General features: G+C 48.3%; 1 pseudogene; it reads left to right on the top strand.

Moving 5' to 3' along the window:
• The first annotated feature begins 13,462 nt into the window (after positions 1 to 13,462).
• Positions 13,463 to 14,407, top strand: LOC112851259 (tRNA N(3)-cytidine methyltransferase METTL2A-like; annotated as a pseudogene).
• Positions 14,408 to 15,109: the final 702 nt, after the last annotated feature.

The raw sequence follows: 15,109 nt of genomic DNA, 5'->3' as shown, positions 1-15,109 counted from the left end.
TTTTGGTTTTATTTAAAAATGTTTTTTAGGGGCACCTGGGTAGCTCAGTCAGTAGAGTGTCTGACTCTTCATTTTGGCTCAGGTCATGATCCCAGGGTCAGGGGATCGAGCCCCCACTTCGGGCTCCATGCTGAGCATAGAGCCTGCTTAAGGGTCAGTCTCTCTCTCTCTCTCTCTCTCTCTCCCCCTCTGGCCCTCTCCCCCACTCACATGTTCTGTTTCTCTCTCTCTTTCTCTAACAAAAAAGATAATAAAGATTTAAAAATAAAAATATTTTTTAAAAGTTAGGTATAGCTAATTTAAAATTTTTTAATGTTTATTTATTTTTGAGAGAGAGAGAGAGACCGCAAGCAGGGGAGGGGCAGAGAGAGAGGGGGAGACACAGAATGTGAAGCAGGCTCCAGGCTCTGAGCTGTCAGCACAGAGTCAGATGCGGGGCTCAAATCCACAAACTGTGAGATCATGACCTGAGCCGAAGTTCGATGCGTAACCGACTGAGCCACCCAGGTGCCCCAAGTATAGCTAGTTAAATGGGAAACAACTGGCTTTGCCCCTGGAAGCCTGCGGAAAGGAAGGATGGGAAGAGGGAACTGGCTGCACGAGGGAGGCACAGGCCACTGTGGGGATGGCTCTCAGAGTGGCCCCGCTGAGACCGAGGAGGTTCACAGATCCACTCCACAAGCCTGTCAGGGCCACTCTCAGCTCTTTCGAACACTGAGCAAAACACTACCCGTTCTCAGAAATGGGAGAAAAAAATCGGTCTGACTTGGGAAAGTCTGCACGCAAAACATTTTGAAAAATTTCAGTTGGAATGTTGCACACATTACAAGCGAGTTTAAATAGGTGTCAATAAAGCTGAATTTTAAACGACACCTGTATGAGTTTCCTGGAGCCGCCAGAACAACTTCCCATGAACTTGGGGGCTTCTAAGCACAGAAATTCATGGTCTCAGAGTTCTGAAGTTTGGAAGCCTGAAGTCGAGGGGTTCCGGAGGCTCCAGGGCAGGATCCCTCCTTGCCTCTCCCGGTGTCCTTGCGTTGTTCAAGGGGAATAAAGGTACTGATAAGAAACTTTGAAACAGTAAGCATGCATCTAAAATAAGAGAGAATGTCTACCATCTAAACTAGTAGAAGGAAGGGGCGCCTGGGTGGCGCAGTCGGTTAAGCGTCCGACTTCAGCCAGGTCACCATCTCGCGGTCCGTGAGTTTGAGCCCCGCGTCAGGCTCTGGGCTGATGGCTCGGAGCCTGGAGCCTGTTTCCGATTCTGTGTCTCCCTCTCTCTCTGCCCCTCCCCCGTTCATGCTCTGTCTCTCTCCGTCCCAAAAATAAATAAACGTTGAAAAAAATAAAAAATAAACTAGTAGAAGGAAGAAAATGGAAAAGAAAAACCTTCGATCCAAAACGTGAAAGAAGCACGGAAAAAGTGGAATAAAAATCCATCTAAGCTTGGATGCACTAATAAATTGTATTCAGTAAGGAAAGAATAAACATTTTTAAAACTTGAAGTATTTTTGACACACATTAAATTAGTTTCGGGCGTACAACACAGTGATTCGACAAGAATATACATTCTTTTTTTTTTAATGTCTATTTATTTTTTGAGAGAGAGACAGAGCATGAGCAGGGGAGGGGGCAGAGAGAGAGGGAGACGCAGAATCCCAAGCAGGCTCCAGGCTCCAAGCTATCAGCACAGAGCCCGACGTAGGGGCTTGAACTCACGAACCGCGAGGTCATGACCTGAGCCAAAGTCGGAGGCATAACCGACTGAGCCACCCAGGCGCCCCTAGGATATACATTCTTTATTTTTTTTTCAATATATGAAATTTATTGTCAAATTGGTTTCCATAGGATATACATTCTTTAAAGCACACATGGAATATTTACAAAATTTCATCACAGTCTGACATAAAAAAAAAAGTGCCAATGCACTGTTAAAGTTTTTAATGGCAAACAAATTCATTCTCTGATCAGAATAAAACTGTCAGAAATTAATAACTAAAATATTACTAGGAAACTCACCTGTTTGGAAATTAAAGACACTTCTCAATAATTCACAGGTCAAATAAGAAACCATAAGAGAAATTAGAAAATATACAGAACTAACAATAATGAAAATGCCATGTATAAAAACTTGAAAAACAAGAAAAACTACAGCCTTAAACGCTATTTAATGAAGTGAGCAATCAAATTAGGAAGACGGAAAAGAGAGGGGAATAAATCCTAAGAATACATGAGGAAGGAAACAATAAAGGTAAGAGCAAAAAATAAAATAGAAAACTAGGATACAATAGAGAAGATTGGAAGTCACAAGTTGGTTCTTGAAAAAGATAAAAAAAAATGGGGCACCTGGGTGGCTCAGTCGGTTGAGGGTCTGATGTTGGTTCAAGTCATGATCTCATGGTTTGTGAGTTCAAGCCCCACATCGGGCTCTGTGCTGACAGCTCACAGCCTGGAGTCTGCTTCGGTTTCTGTGTCTCCCTCCCCCCCCCCGCTTGGAGGACTCAAGGAAGAAAGTGGGAGATGGTGGGAGGGAAGCAGTGGGAGAAGGGCGAGTGTAGCTGGTGTGTGTGTGGTGGGGGGGAGCCCGGGGTGGGGCCTCAGGGCAAAAACACCGGGTGAAGGCAGAGCACACCGTTCCCCATCCTTCCTCAAACATCAGGGGGTGGAGAGGGTGCCTGGAGCCCCGGGAAGGAGAAGGGTTTCTACCCAAGAGGAGTAAGGCACTTGACAGAGGAGAGCTGGAGGGCCCTCATGGTAGGAGTCAACATCTGGAGGTTCGCTGTACTCTTCAAAGAACTTCATAGCATTTCACTTGAGCAGGAAATGCTCAACAGAATCCTGCAGTTGGGTTCATGCCAGGAATGTAAGGATGATTTAACAAAGAAAATCAATAAATGTAATTTAACATATTAAGAGATCAAAAGATGCAAAAAAAACATATTCCAAAAAATTCAACATCGATTCATAATTAAAAACCCCTAGCAAGCTGGGGACGCCTGGGTGGCTCAGTCGGTTAAGCGTCCGGTTCTCGCTTTCGGCTCAGGTCATGATCTCACGGTTTCGTGAGTTCTAGCCCCATATCGGGTTCTGTGCTAATGATGCAGAGACTGCTTGGGATTCTCTCTCTCTCTCTCTCTCTTTCTCTGCCCCTCCCCTACTCACACTGTCTCTGTCTCTCTCAAAATAAATAAACTTAAAAAAAAAAAACTCCTAGCAAGCTTGAAATAGAAAAGCACTTCCTTTAACTGATAAATGGCATATACAGTAAAAGTGTTGAACCCAAAGAAAAGCTCCTAGAAAGGAGAATACAAGACAAAATGGATAGTAAGAGAAAAGATAAGAAAATTAGAGGATAAATCCAGAAATTCCAAAAAAAAAAAAAAAAAGCAGAAAACACAATAGTTAAGAAGGTATTAAAGAAATATTACAAGAAAAAATCCCACAACTGAACATTGGAAGGGGCCTACAGAGTATGGAGCACAATTGTTAAAATACAATAATGATACTTCAGAACATCAGTTCTAAAAGTTTCCAGAAAGAAAGAAAAAAAAAAATCACAGTTAAAGCATGATAGGGGGAAGGACCTCTAACTATCAATCAACGGGAAACAGGATTAGAAATTCTCAGACACATAATGTCTCAAAAAATTGCCTCCTAAGCTCTCTTTCTCAAGAAGCTTCTAGAAGGTATTTCCACCAAAAACAAAGGAGTGAACCAGGAGGTTCAACCTAGGAGGTTCAAAATGGGGGAATCAACCTAGCAAGATGGCAAAGGGAAGTCCCAGGGAGAGAATTCTGCAGTCTGTTAAAGAGCATCCATCTCCAGACTGGAGCAGAACAGTGATGTTGGAGGTTAAATTATTCTAAGTGGGGGGAAGAGAAGGCAATGTTAACTCCAGTTGTAAAGAAAAACCAAAAGCTTGACTGGAGACGCTGTGCTGTGAATCCCAGCACACTACATAGCTCAGCTCTAACATTTTACTAATCATAATCATAGAATCACTGAATGTTGATTTCATAAAAATCATCAAAGAACAACCTTGGATGGACAGAAGGGAAGGAAAGAGGTGTGTGGGAAAGGATGTGTGTAATAGGTAAATATGTGTATAAGAGCTAATTTATCGTCATCCAGTAAAAAGTCCGTGGGTAATATATACAATGAAAAAATCAAGACTGTGTATAAACTTGCTATTTGTAAACATGAAGATTTCGACAGAGGCACCGGCGAAAAGGGAGTGGTTGATTCTGGAGAGTGGAATCAAGGGTGAGAAGGCATGGAGTGGAGGAGACAAAGGCACGTTGAATCATTTTACCTTTCCTACTATGTGTGCGTATAACTGATCAGCATGAGAATTTAAGAAGCCTGCCTTTGTTAGGCCCAAGAACTTTAATTCTAAGAATCCAAGTGATAGAACTACTAATAATGAACATAATAAACATCGTTATGGCATTTTGCAACTTCCCCAGTCGGAACACTCTGTCTTTTCATCCACACACTCACGGAAGCTTCCTCCCTGTGATCTGTGAACGGAGACACAAAGCTTTTCTCTCCTGCTGGGATGCCCTTCCCCGTGTGCTCCCACCAGCTGCCCCCACGCTTCCCTTGGCTCCCGTCGCCAGTCCTGGGTGTGGCCGGTGCCAGCCTCTTCACCTGCCATCGCTCGCCCCTCATGAGGCCCGGAGCAAGAGTCAACAGAAGGCCTCCTGCACCGTGGATGCTGGACCCTGAGTCTCAGTGCCAGGGGCCGAGTGGGGCTGAGCCCGAGCCATGCCTCAGGGCTGCAGCACCGCCCTGGACAGGCCCTGCAGCCCCTTGGAGGACTCAAGGAAGAAAGTGGGAGATGGTGGGAGGGAAGCAGTGGGAGAAGGGCGAGTGTAGCTGGTGTGTGTGTGGTGGGGGGGAGCCCGGGGTGGGGCCTCAGGGCAAAAACACCGGGTGAAGGCAGAGCACACCGTTCCCCATCCCTCCTCAAACATCAGGGGGTGGAGAGGGTGCCTGGAGCCCCGGGAAGGAGAAGGGTTTCTACCCAAGAGGAGTAAGGCACTTGACAGAGGAGAGCTGGAGGGCCCTCATGGTAGGAGTCAACATCTGGAGGTTCGCTGAACTCTTCAAAGAACTTCATAGCATTTCGCTTGAGCAGGAAATCCATCCAGACTTAAACTTCCTTTTTCTGCACCATAGAGAAGAACAGGAAAAGGGCGTAGGATGCAGCGCGTCGGCCATGATTGGAGAGGATGAACCCAGCTCGCTCCCCGCGGTGTCTACACTGCACCATCCTTCATGGCTCTGGGGTCCGAGGTTGGCCCGCGTGCCACAGCACTTGCACGCCCCCGACTGGATTGGTTTTCTCTATCGGCTTCCTCTCTCCCTCCCATTTCACTTGGCAAATCCCTCCACTTCATCCGTGATTCATTCATTCCACAAATATTTTGTGAAAGTGCTGGAGACACAACAGGAAATCAGTCCTTTGCATTCAAGAAAGCGATAATGAAATCGTTGTCGTTGTTGTTAGTCTGTATTGAGACTTCGCTGCCCCCCCCGTGCCCCCCCCCCCCCGGGAAATCTATCGAGCATGAGAAATCGTAGAAGTCAGTGGACATTTTTAATAGGAGATTGAGAATTCTAGAATGAAAAAACAAACCCTCCGTTGGGGGGAGGGGAACGGAGAAGGAAGAACAATGATAAAATACCCAGAAATGCCCCCAAACGGTGAGGAAAGGACAGTCAGAAGTCGGATATTGCCACATCCTGGAAACAGCACTTAGCAAATGAGGAAATTTCATAAGGTGATTTCTTGCCCTAGTTCGGCCTGTCTCATCCTGCGAACTTCAGCATACCCATTCACCCCTCGGTCACTCCGTTTCCCATATCTGCACCGTTAACCCGGTCTAAGCTAACTGGGTGCGTGTAGGTAGAGTACAGTGAAAATGAGGCGCTGTGCATAAAAGTGCACTGGGACAGGGAAACGCCATATAAATGGTGAGGAGAAAGGTTTTTAAAAGTCCCTCCTAACACTGCTGAGCTCCTCCGCCCTCCAGGTACCGTCTTTCTTGAAGTCAGCTCCCCGGGTCCACCATCAGCGGAGGGGGGGGGGGCGGGGAGGGCGAGGCGGGGGTGGGGGGGTGGTGGCTGCTCAGGTCAAGGTAGGGCTGTGGATGGTGCTTGGTGGAGCAAACATTTCCTGTTCTCAAGGCGGCCGCCAGGAGGCAGCATCATGATCAGAGGGCACCCATCAAGAAGTGTTCTCACCAAGCACCAGGCAGAGGAACTAGAGTTCCGTCGGAGGAATTGGTGTTTGACCCGGGTTTTAGACGGACTTTGTATGAGAGAACACTTCCTCAGCGTTTCACACTTCCACATTTGTCCCGACTTGGTCTTGCATCCCAGGAGACCCCTGACCATGGGGCTTTGCGTCCTTCTCCTGTGTCTACACCCAAGGTGGTGAACCCCGGTTCTGGCCCAGCTCGGTTCCTACACCAGGTGCTTAAAGCCAGGAATGAGCCAGACTTGCAGAGAATCTCATCCTCGGAAGCGCGTTACAATTTTCAGGGCGCCCTTTAACAATCTGGCCTCAGGGCCGTTAAAATCAGAATCTGGGGTGGGGAAGGGAGCCCTTGCCCCAGGAATTTTCAAAGCTCCCGAGGTGATTCTAAACATGCAGCCGAGGGTGAGAACTCCTGAGCTGCAGTGCCCATCCAGCTTTCACGTGCACACAAATTGCCTGGGGGTCTTGACAAAACCTAGATTTTGACTCAACCGCTCTGGGTTTGGGGCCCGAGATTCCACTTTTCTAACAAGTTCCTGGGCGTTGCTGACGCTGCCGGTACGTGGGCCAAGACCGGAGCTGGAACCCAGGCGACAGGAATTAAGGTTCTTGCGCCCTCTGGCGGTCAAAAATCTCCCTAGCGTCACCCAGCGGAGAATGATGCGAGACGCCTTCTCCCATAGATTCAATTTCTAGAATGTTTGCAGATTCTTCCCCAGAGACTGGCCTCTGACATCTTCATCTCAGAGTTGCGATAACCTGAATGCAAACCTGCCTGGACTCCTCACCTACGAAACCGTGAAGTAATAAATGGGTATCGTTCAAGCTGCTGAATTTGTGGTACTGTGTTACGCTGCAACCGAAAACTAACACAGGGAGTTTTACAGGCTTTAGGATAATAGGCCAAGTGAAACTCTCAAGCCCACAGGCTTGGCTCAGTGGCCCTGCACGACTGTCTCTGATGGATCTCTTCCCAACCTCCCACTCAATGGGAGAAGAGGCAGAAAGGATCGTATTTCTTATTTATCAGCATTACACCTGCTGTCTTACTTCCCATGACCACACACACCTCCTTTCACCCTGTGAGGTCTGTTGTCACTGACACTCGTGAAAGCTCAAGGACGGGGTGGCGGCTGGTCTGCTCTCGGTGGCGGATTGTATTTTCCGAAGATGAATCCCATCCTATGTGCCCTTCTCACAATAGGACCTTCTTACGGTGGAGACACTCCTCCGTCAGGATGTGGGTTCTATTAAAAAGGGGGGGAGGGGCTCCTGGGTGGTTCAGTCGGTTAAGCTTTGGACTCGAGGTCAGCTCAGGTCTGGATCTGAGGGTCACGAGTTCAAGCCCCATGTTGGGCTCCACGCTGGACGTGAAGCTTACTTAAAAAAAAAAAAAAAAAAAAAAAGATGTGGGATCTGCATTCCGTCCCCTTGAGCCCAGCAGACGCAAGACCATGGTGGGGGTGACAGTAGGTGTCTTTCAAGGCTAAGTCGTAAAAGGCGGTACACCCTGCCTCAGTTTCTCTCAGGACACTCATCCTTGGAGCCCAGGCCCTATGCTGTGAGGACACCCTAGCAGCCACATAGAAGGGCCACCTGTAGGTGTCCTGGCCAGAGCCCCCCCATCCACTGCAGCGTCAACTGCAGACATGTGAGTGAGAGAGCCTTGAGAAGATTCCAGGTCTGCCTTCAGGCCGCCCCAGCTGATGCTGAGTACAACAGACCTGAGCTGCAGGCACCGAGCCCTGTCCAGATTGCAGATCTGTGAGCAATATAAACGTTGTTTAAAGCTACTAAACTTTGGCTTGTTTTTATGGGGCAAGAGGTAACTGGAACCCTCTCAGACTCTCCCAGGGACAAGACTCTGAATTTGGCCAGGTGTGGGGGGTGGCGGTGGGGAAACTCTGGTTTCAATTAATTACAGGTGAGTTACCTATTTTTCGTTATTTACTATTTGTACAAGGCCATCTCCTTAGGAATTAAGTTCAGTGCTTATAAACTGTTAGGAAATCAGCCCCTCGCGTGTGTTAGAAAGCCTGGCATTTTGTGTAACGTTTCTTCTTTGCCATTTAATTCACTTAAAAGTTTGTCTCCTTAAATACTTCTCAAGAGTATTTTTCTGCAGATTCTTCCCCACCTGCGGGAGGCCAACTTCTAAGAGGGCCTGCGGTGCCCCTCCCCCATCTGTCATTGGTGCCCTTGTGTAACTCCCTTCCTTGAGTGTGGGGCCTGAGCTTGTGACTTGCTTCTAATGGATAGAATATGGTAAGGGTAATGGGCTGTCGTTCCCATGACTAGATGACAGACGTTGTGACTTCTGTCTTGCTAGCCAACTCCCTCAATTGCCTTCTTGGCTCATACACTTTGACATCACAGCTTCCACGTTGGGGAAAAGCACCCGATGGCGGCCTCTGGCCAACAGCCAGTGAGGAACGGAGGCCCCCGGTCCAAGAGCTCGTGAGAAAGGAATGAACTAGAAAGCGGCTCCTTCCTGGCTGAGCCAGGCGATGAGACATCAGCCCTGGCCGGCATCTCGATGGCAGCAACAGGAGAGACCCCAAGGAGGGGAACCCAGCTACACTGTGCCCGGACTTCTGACCCACAGAAACTGGGGGATAATAAATGTGTGTTGTTCTAAGCCACTAAGTCTTGGGATAATTTGTTATGCAGCGACAGATAACGAACATACCACCCCTCCTCTGGCTGCCGAGCGTCACTTCTTTATCAGAATCCCCAATCACTCTCAGGCTAACAACATGTGTCTACACTCACCGCACACAACCAGGGTTTTCACCCAAGCGTGCTGACCTGCATCGAAGTGAAGGAAGTGTTTCAGGTCCCCCCGGCCAGGTGGCTTCTTTCCTGTGTGTCTGTACCTGTGTTTGCTGAGCCTGTCTTAGAACACTGACCGTCTTCCTCACCCCTGTAAATCTTCTCCCCTGGAGCCTGGGTGGATCCTGTCTGAATCAGGCAGAGCCTCAGATATATGTTCCATCCCTGAGTACTGCAAATTCACGTTCTCTCCCCCTGGGCCAGGCTGAGCTCAGACTCTGCAAACATGTGGCTTCCTCAGGATGTACTGGCTCTTCCTGTGACAGGAAGAATCATTTCCTCCAAGTCAAGGGCTTTCTTTCATTTGAGCTCCTGCCTCTCCTCTGGCACTTCTGGCCCGAGATCCTCAGATCCGAAGCTGTTTATGCTCCTTAGCGTTGGAACCTGAGAAGTCTTGCCCCATACTGATTGATTGGAGCAGCAGGAGGGCAGGAGGAGAGGAAGTGGATTTCTGGGCTGAGTTTTGTTGGAAAAAGAATATTTTAAGGCAGAACAGTGGAAGTTGGGGCCACTTGGGTGTTTCTGCCTGGCCTCTCTGCCTCCCCTCCCTGCCCCCACATCCACCCCCTTATATCATGTAACAACATAAGCTGTTTTCCCCACAAAGGTGGCCTTCATCCCCCTGGTATTTCCTTCTGTCTTCACACATTGCATTTTATTTATTTTTCTAAAGTTTTTTTTTTTTTCCTTAATGTTTACTATTTTTGAGAACGAGAGAAAGTGGGGGAGGGGCAGAGAGAGACAGGGAGGCACAGAATCCGAAGCAGGTTCCAGGCTCTGAGCTGTCAGCTCAGAGCCCGACGCGGGGCTCGAACGCACGGGGCCGCGAAATCATGACCTGAGCCGCAGGCCGACACTCAACCGACTGAGCCACCCAGGCGCCCCCACCCATTACATTTTAAATTTGCGTTCTGTAAACAGGAACCAAACACTGCACACGGAGAAAAAAAAGACCTGTTCTGATTCTCGAACACCAGCCTTTTCCCAGGACTTTTGGTTTCACATCTTCAATGGTTTTCAGTGCCAGACTTAGAAGAAGAGGTGTTCCATGCTCTGGAACCAGGCATATTTTAACTCCCGCCCCACATTACAAAAAGGAATTCAGTCAGGCTGGTTAGGTAACATGTTGGAGCACACAGTGTGGAAGGTCTCTGAGATGCCACAAAGCACCACAGGCAGCAGAAAATAATGGTTTCTGGAGACGGTGGATTGGCAGACCTGAGTGTTAATTTGCTCATCCGCTCAATAAATATTCCTTGAGTCGGGGCGCCTGGGTGGCTCAGTCGGTCAAGCGTCAGACTTCGGCTCAGGTCATGATCTCATTGTTCGTGGGTTCGAGCCCCGCGTCGGGCTCTGTGCCGACAGCTCAGAGTCTGGAGCCTGCTTCGGATTCTGTGTCTCCCTCTCTCTCTGCCCCTCCCCACTCGTGCTCTGTCTCTCAAAAAATAAAAAAAACATTTAACACATTAAACATTAAGAAAGAGAGACATGAAAAATAAAAATAAATAAATAAATAAATAAATAAATAAATAAATATTCATTGAATATCTACTAGGTGTCAGGCACTGTCTTAGAAAGTGGTGCCACCGAGGAAGATAAGACACAGAGAACCATCATCTCAAATCAGGATCCATTCCAAATGACGCAGAGTTTGCCTAAACATAAGGCATGGAAACCATGAAATGCAGATGTAAGCATGGAAAAGTATTTTTAAAAATTAATCTCAGGGGCGCCTGGGTGGCTCAGTCGGTTCAGCGCCTGACTTCGGCTCAGGTCACGATCTCGCGCTCCGTGAGTTCGAGCCCCGCGTTGGGCTCTGGGCTGACGGCTCAGAGCCTGGAACCTGTTTCCGATTCTGTGTCTCCCTCTCTCTCTGCCCCTCCCCCGCTCATGCTCTGTCTCTCTCTCTCTCTCTCTCTCTGTCCCAAAAATAAATAAACATTAAAAAAAAATTAAAAAAAATAAAATAAAATAAAATCCACTGCCTGGATATCGTTGTGGGTTCTACCATGTCGCTCCGATTACACTCAAGCCATCTTCCTCAGAAGCCCTTGCCCTGCATGCTTCTGGGTTACCGTTGGCCAGGAAAGCACTTTTATGAGATTTGGTTGGTGAAAGTGAAGCAGTTGTATAAGGTCTACTTTTCTTTTTTTTTTTTAATGTTTATTTATTTATTTTGAGAGAGACCGGGGTGGGGGGGGGGCAGAGAGAGAGGGAAAGAGAGAGCATCCCAAGCAGGCTCCACACCATTAGCGCAGAGCCCAACATGGGGCTCGATCTCGTGAACCGTGAGATCACGGAAGGTCCAGTTCTCACAAGCAATCCCTTACCCCAGAATCCACAGAGAAGTTCTGCTTCCCTGGCTGAATGCAGATGGGTAGACAGCGATGGTGCTGTGAGCGGTTCCAGGGAACAGAAACTCGAGGATAGGAATCTGGACCGGGTTCTCTGGGCAGACTCAACTGGATTCATGACCCCGTTTCTGACGGTAAAGGAGACGCCGGTTGTCTGCGGCGTACAACAGTAGCAAAATGGTGACAACAACGACCGCCTGTCGTGGTGGAAGGAAGTGTCGGGGTGTAATGCCTGAATTAAGCATTGATTGGCAAGGCATCCATTTCAAAAGCCGTCTGGTCCAGATCAGCACAACCAGATAAGGCAGTAGGCACCCCCACGCCCACGAAGTTTTCCTCTCAGAAAACCCTGGACGACCATGAAAACGGACACGCCTTGAGTGGCCCTGCCTTCGGTCTCCCGTGCCCTGAATCCCACTCTTAGGCTTCAAATTAGTCAATATAGAGTGACCTCACGAGCCCCCAGGAACCCCCCTCTCAGACGCTAATGAAGGCAGAGCCCCAGGTCTGCGTTCTGTCTGCCTGTGACCTCACTCGGTGGCCCCGGCATGCCAGGACTTGGGAGTAATTAGCCTTGTTCGTCAAAGTTCCCTGGTGGTTTTCACTGACGCACATCCTGCAGTCGTGACAGGAGCCACGAGATCCAGTCCAGTCACAACACGGGCCCTGCTGGGGGGAACGTCTGTGATATGGGTCTGGCGAGTGCCTCAGGTATTCCCAGCTGGGAATATCACCTTCGAAATCAAGAGTCGGATGCTTGGGGCGCCTGGGTGGTTCAGTCGGTTAGGCGTCCAACTTCAGCTCAGGTCATGATCTCAAGATTCATGGGTTGGAGCCTCGAGTCAGGCTCTGTGCTGACAGCTCAGAGCCCGGAGCCTGCTTTGGATTCTGTGTCTCCCTCTCTCTCTGCCCCTTCCCGACTCGTGCTCTGTCTCTCTCTTTCTCTCTCTCTCTCAAAAATAAACATTAAAAAAAAAAAAAACAATTAAAAAAAGAGATGTTTAACCGACTGAGCCACCCAGGTGCCCCCGGTTGGTTGCTTTTAAGTGCAGAAAGAAAATGAGCTCAGGGCTTTAAATTCTCAGCTCAAAGTCAAGGTAAGGGATAGAAAGCCATTAATGACCATCCTAAGAGAAATCCTTATCTCCCTTAGCTCCCGAGTTGAGATTTCTGGAAACTAAACCCACAGTCTAATCCTTTGGATGCCTGAATTGCAATACAAATCGAATCCCCAGCTTTGCATGGTGTCACGTTAAGGGAAAGGCGTCTCCGAGGTTATAAGATAACAGTTAGTTGACTCGGGATATGCATGTGCTGTGGCTGAGTTGTATGAGAGGGAAGAATAAGATACAGAATATGGGTGAATAGCTTGGTGGCTCCATTTAATCCTCGGTGGCTGGAACCCAGAAGAGCAGTCCTGGTGATGGTGGGATGGCTTGGCTGAGCTTCTGGAGAGGACAGCAAGAAGCCACACGATGCTTGTATGTCACTTGGGGTTTTCAGGTCTGGGGCAGCTGTCATACGTGTAGAGTCAGAACTGATGTGGCTGTCATCTGAGGGAGTTGTGGTCGAGAACACTTGTAAAGGACAGATCCGTATTTTGGAAGGACCAACATCAGAAACACTCCTCGCCTAAAACAGACAACTGGATTACTAGTCACTTGATGGCTTTATATACGTTTTCTTCTTAAAGCTCACCTGTAGGCTGTTTGTGGGAGAGGCTTGCAGAGGCTGAGATAAGCCAACAACCAGCTGAGCCAGGAATCCAACTGGTGCCTGAGTTCAGACACCTCGATATTAAAAAAAAAAAATTTTTTTAATGTTTACTTTTGAGACAGAGAATGAGTGAGGGAGGGGCCGAGAGAGAGGGAGACACAGAATCCAAAGCAGGCCCCGGGCTCTGAGCTGTCAGCACAGAGCCCGACGCGGGGCTCGAACTCACAAACCGTGAGATCATGACCCGAGCCGAAGTTGGTCCCCCAACTAACTGAGGCACCCAGGTGCCCGGAGAATGGTTTTAAAATAGAGGAACAATTCAGATAGTCTTGGACATAAAACACAGGCGGCTCCCGTGGAAGAAAATGTAACTCAGAAACTCAATCACCTGCAGATCTGTGCTGATGAGTTCTCTGGCTCCTCAGCCAGCTCCCGAACATTCGAGGTCGGTTGTGGCGTGAGAGACACAGTCTTTCTGATTTTACAGACTAACCAGGATCCAGGACTCTGTTTACTGCTGTGATTTTTCTTCCACGGCTGTAGAACTGGTTCAGACAAATTTAGCACAGGATCCTTGCCGGTGTTTTCCCTTTGTTCACAATCCATGTGATGAAGATCAGAGTTACCCAGCGCCCACGGCTAGTCTCGAGATTGTCACCCTCAGGACAAGATGCAGGAGGCTCTCAATAGGCTGAGCAGGCTTCTGGAGCCCAGAGGGATGATGCCTCTTCGAGATTATGGCCGCTATGACACGGCTTAGCTTGGGTTTAAAAAAGGTCAGTGTCGGGGCACCTGGGTGGCTCGGTCGGTTAAGCGGCTGTCTTCGGCTCAGGTCACGATCTCACAGCTCGTGAGTTCAAGCCCCGCGTCAGGCTCTGTGCTGACAGCTCAGAGCCTGGAGCCTGCTTCGGCTTCTTTGTCTCCCTCTCTCGTCCCTCCCCTTGCTCACACTCTGTCTCTCTCTCTCAAAAGTAAACATTAAAAACAAACAAATAAATAAATAAACATTAAAAAGAAACGATCAGTGTCTGTCTGAAATTTCCCTGTGACAGGCAATGGTACTAGAGTTTAGTTCTTCACACACGGTAAACTGGATACACTTTTCACTACTGCTGGACCGGAGAAGGTCTAGAACATGGTGGATTGCCGATTATAAGCGACCCGACAGAAAGAGCCAACAACGTACTGAGTTTGGATTCGGTGCCAGCATCACAAGCCTCTTCTGTCCGGCGCTGGCTGAGAGGCACCTGTTCCTGACACAGGAGCTCACTGGAGCTTTCCGAAAAGAACACTCACAAATGCTGTCTTGATGGTGGGAAGTTTAAGGATTCAGACTTGAGCCTTGGATCTAGGAAAAATTGCCTTTTATTGTGCTTCATATTTGTGAAGCCCTTTAACATATCCTTCCCTCAAGTTTTTTATTTTTTTTAACTTTTTTAAATGTTTTATTTATTTTTGAGAGAGACAGACAGAGAGAGAGAGAGAGAGAGAGAGAGAGAGAGAGCATGAGTGGGGGAGGGGCAGAGAGAGAGAGGGAGACACAGAATCCGAAGCAGGCTCCAGGCTCCGAGCTGTCAGCACAGAGCCCGACGCGAGGCTCAGATTCACGAACCACGAGATCACGACCTGAGCCGAAGTTGGACGCTTAACCGACTAAGCCACCCAGGCGCCCCACCTCAAGTTTTTTCTTACTTCAAGATCTCCAAGAAATTTTCTTGCCATCTTGTAATTTACCATAACTGAAATGTTCCTGGGAATCATGAATGTGCAAGGCATGAAGAATTTATTTCCAGGTGAAGGTATTATGCATGATAAAGTGTCATTTGTGAGTTGCATTGAGATATTTCAGAGTTCAAGTACTTGCACTAGACAGTTGATACATACAAAGGTGAATAAAGGTGTTGTTCAGCGAGAAGCACATCAGGAAGAATCATCTTTCTCT

The sequence above is a fragment of the Puma concolor genome, chromosome E2, assembly GCF_028749965.1.
Source record: "Puma concolor isolate L17-30 chromosome E2, mPumCon1.1.hap2, whole genome shotgun sequence".
NCBI classification, from domain to species: Eukaryota; Metazoa; Chordata; class Mammalia; order Carnivora; family Felidae; genus Puma; species Puma concolor.
Note: the sequence above shows the minus strand (reverse complement) of the source record. Positions and strands in the feature narration are given on the sequence as shown.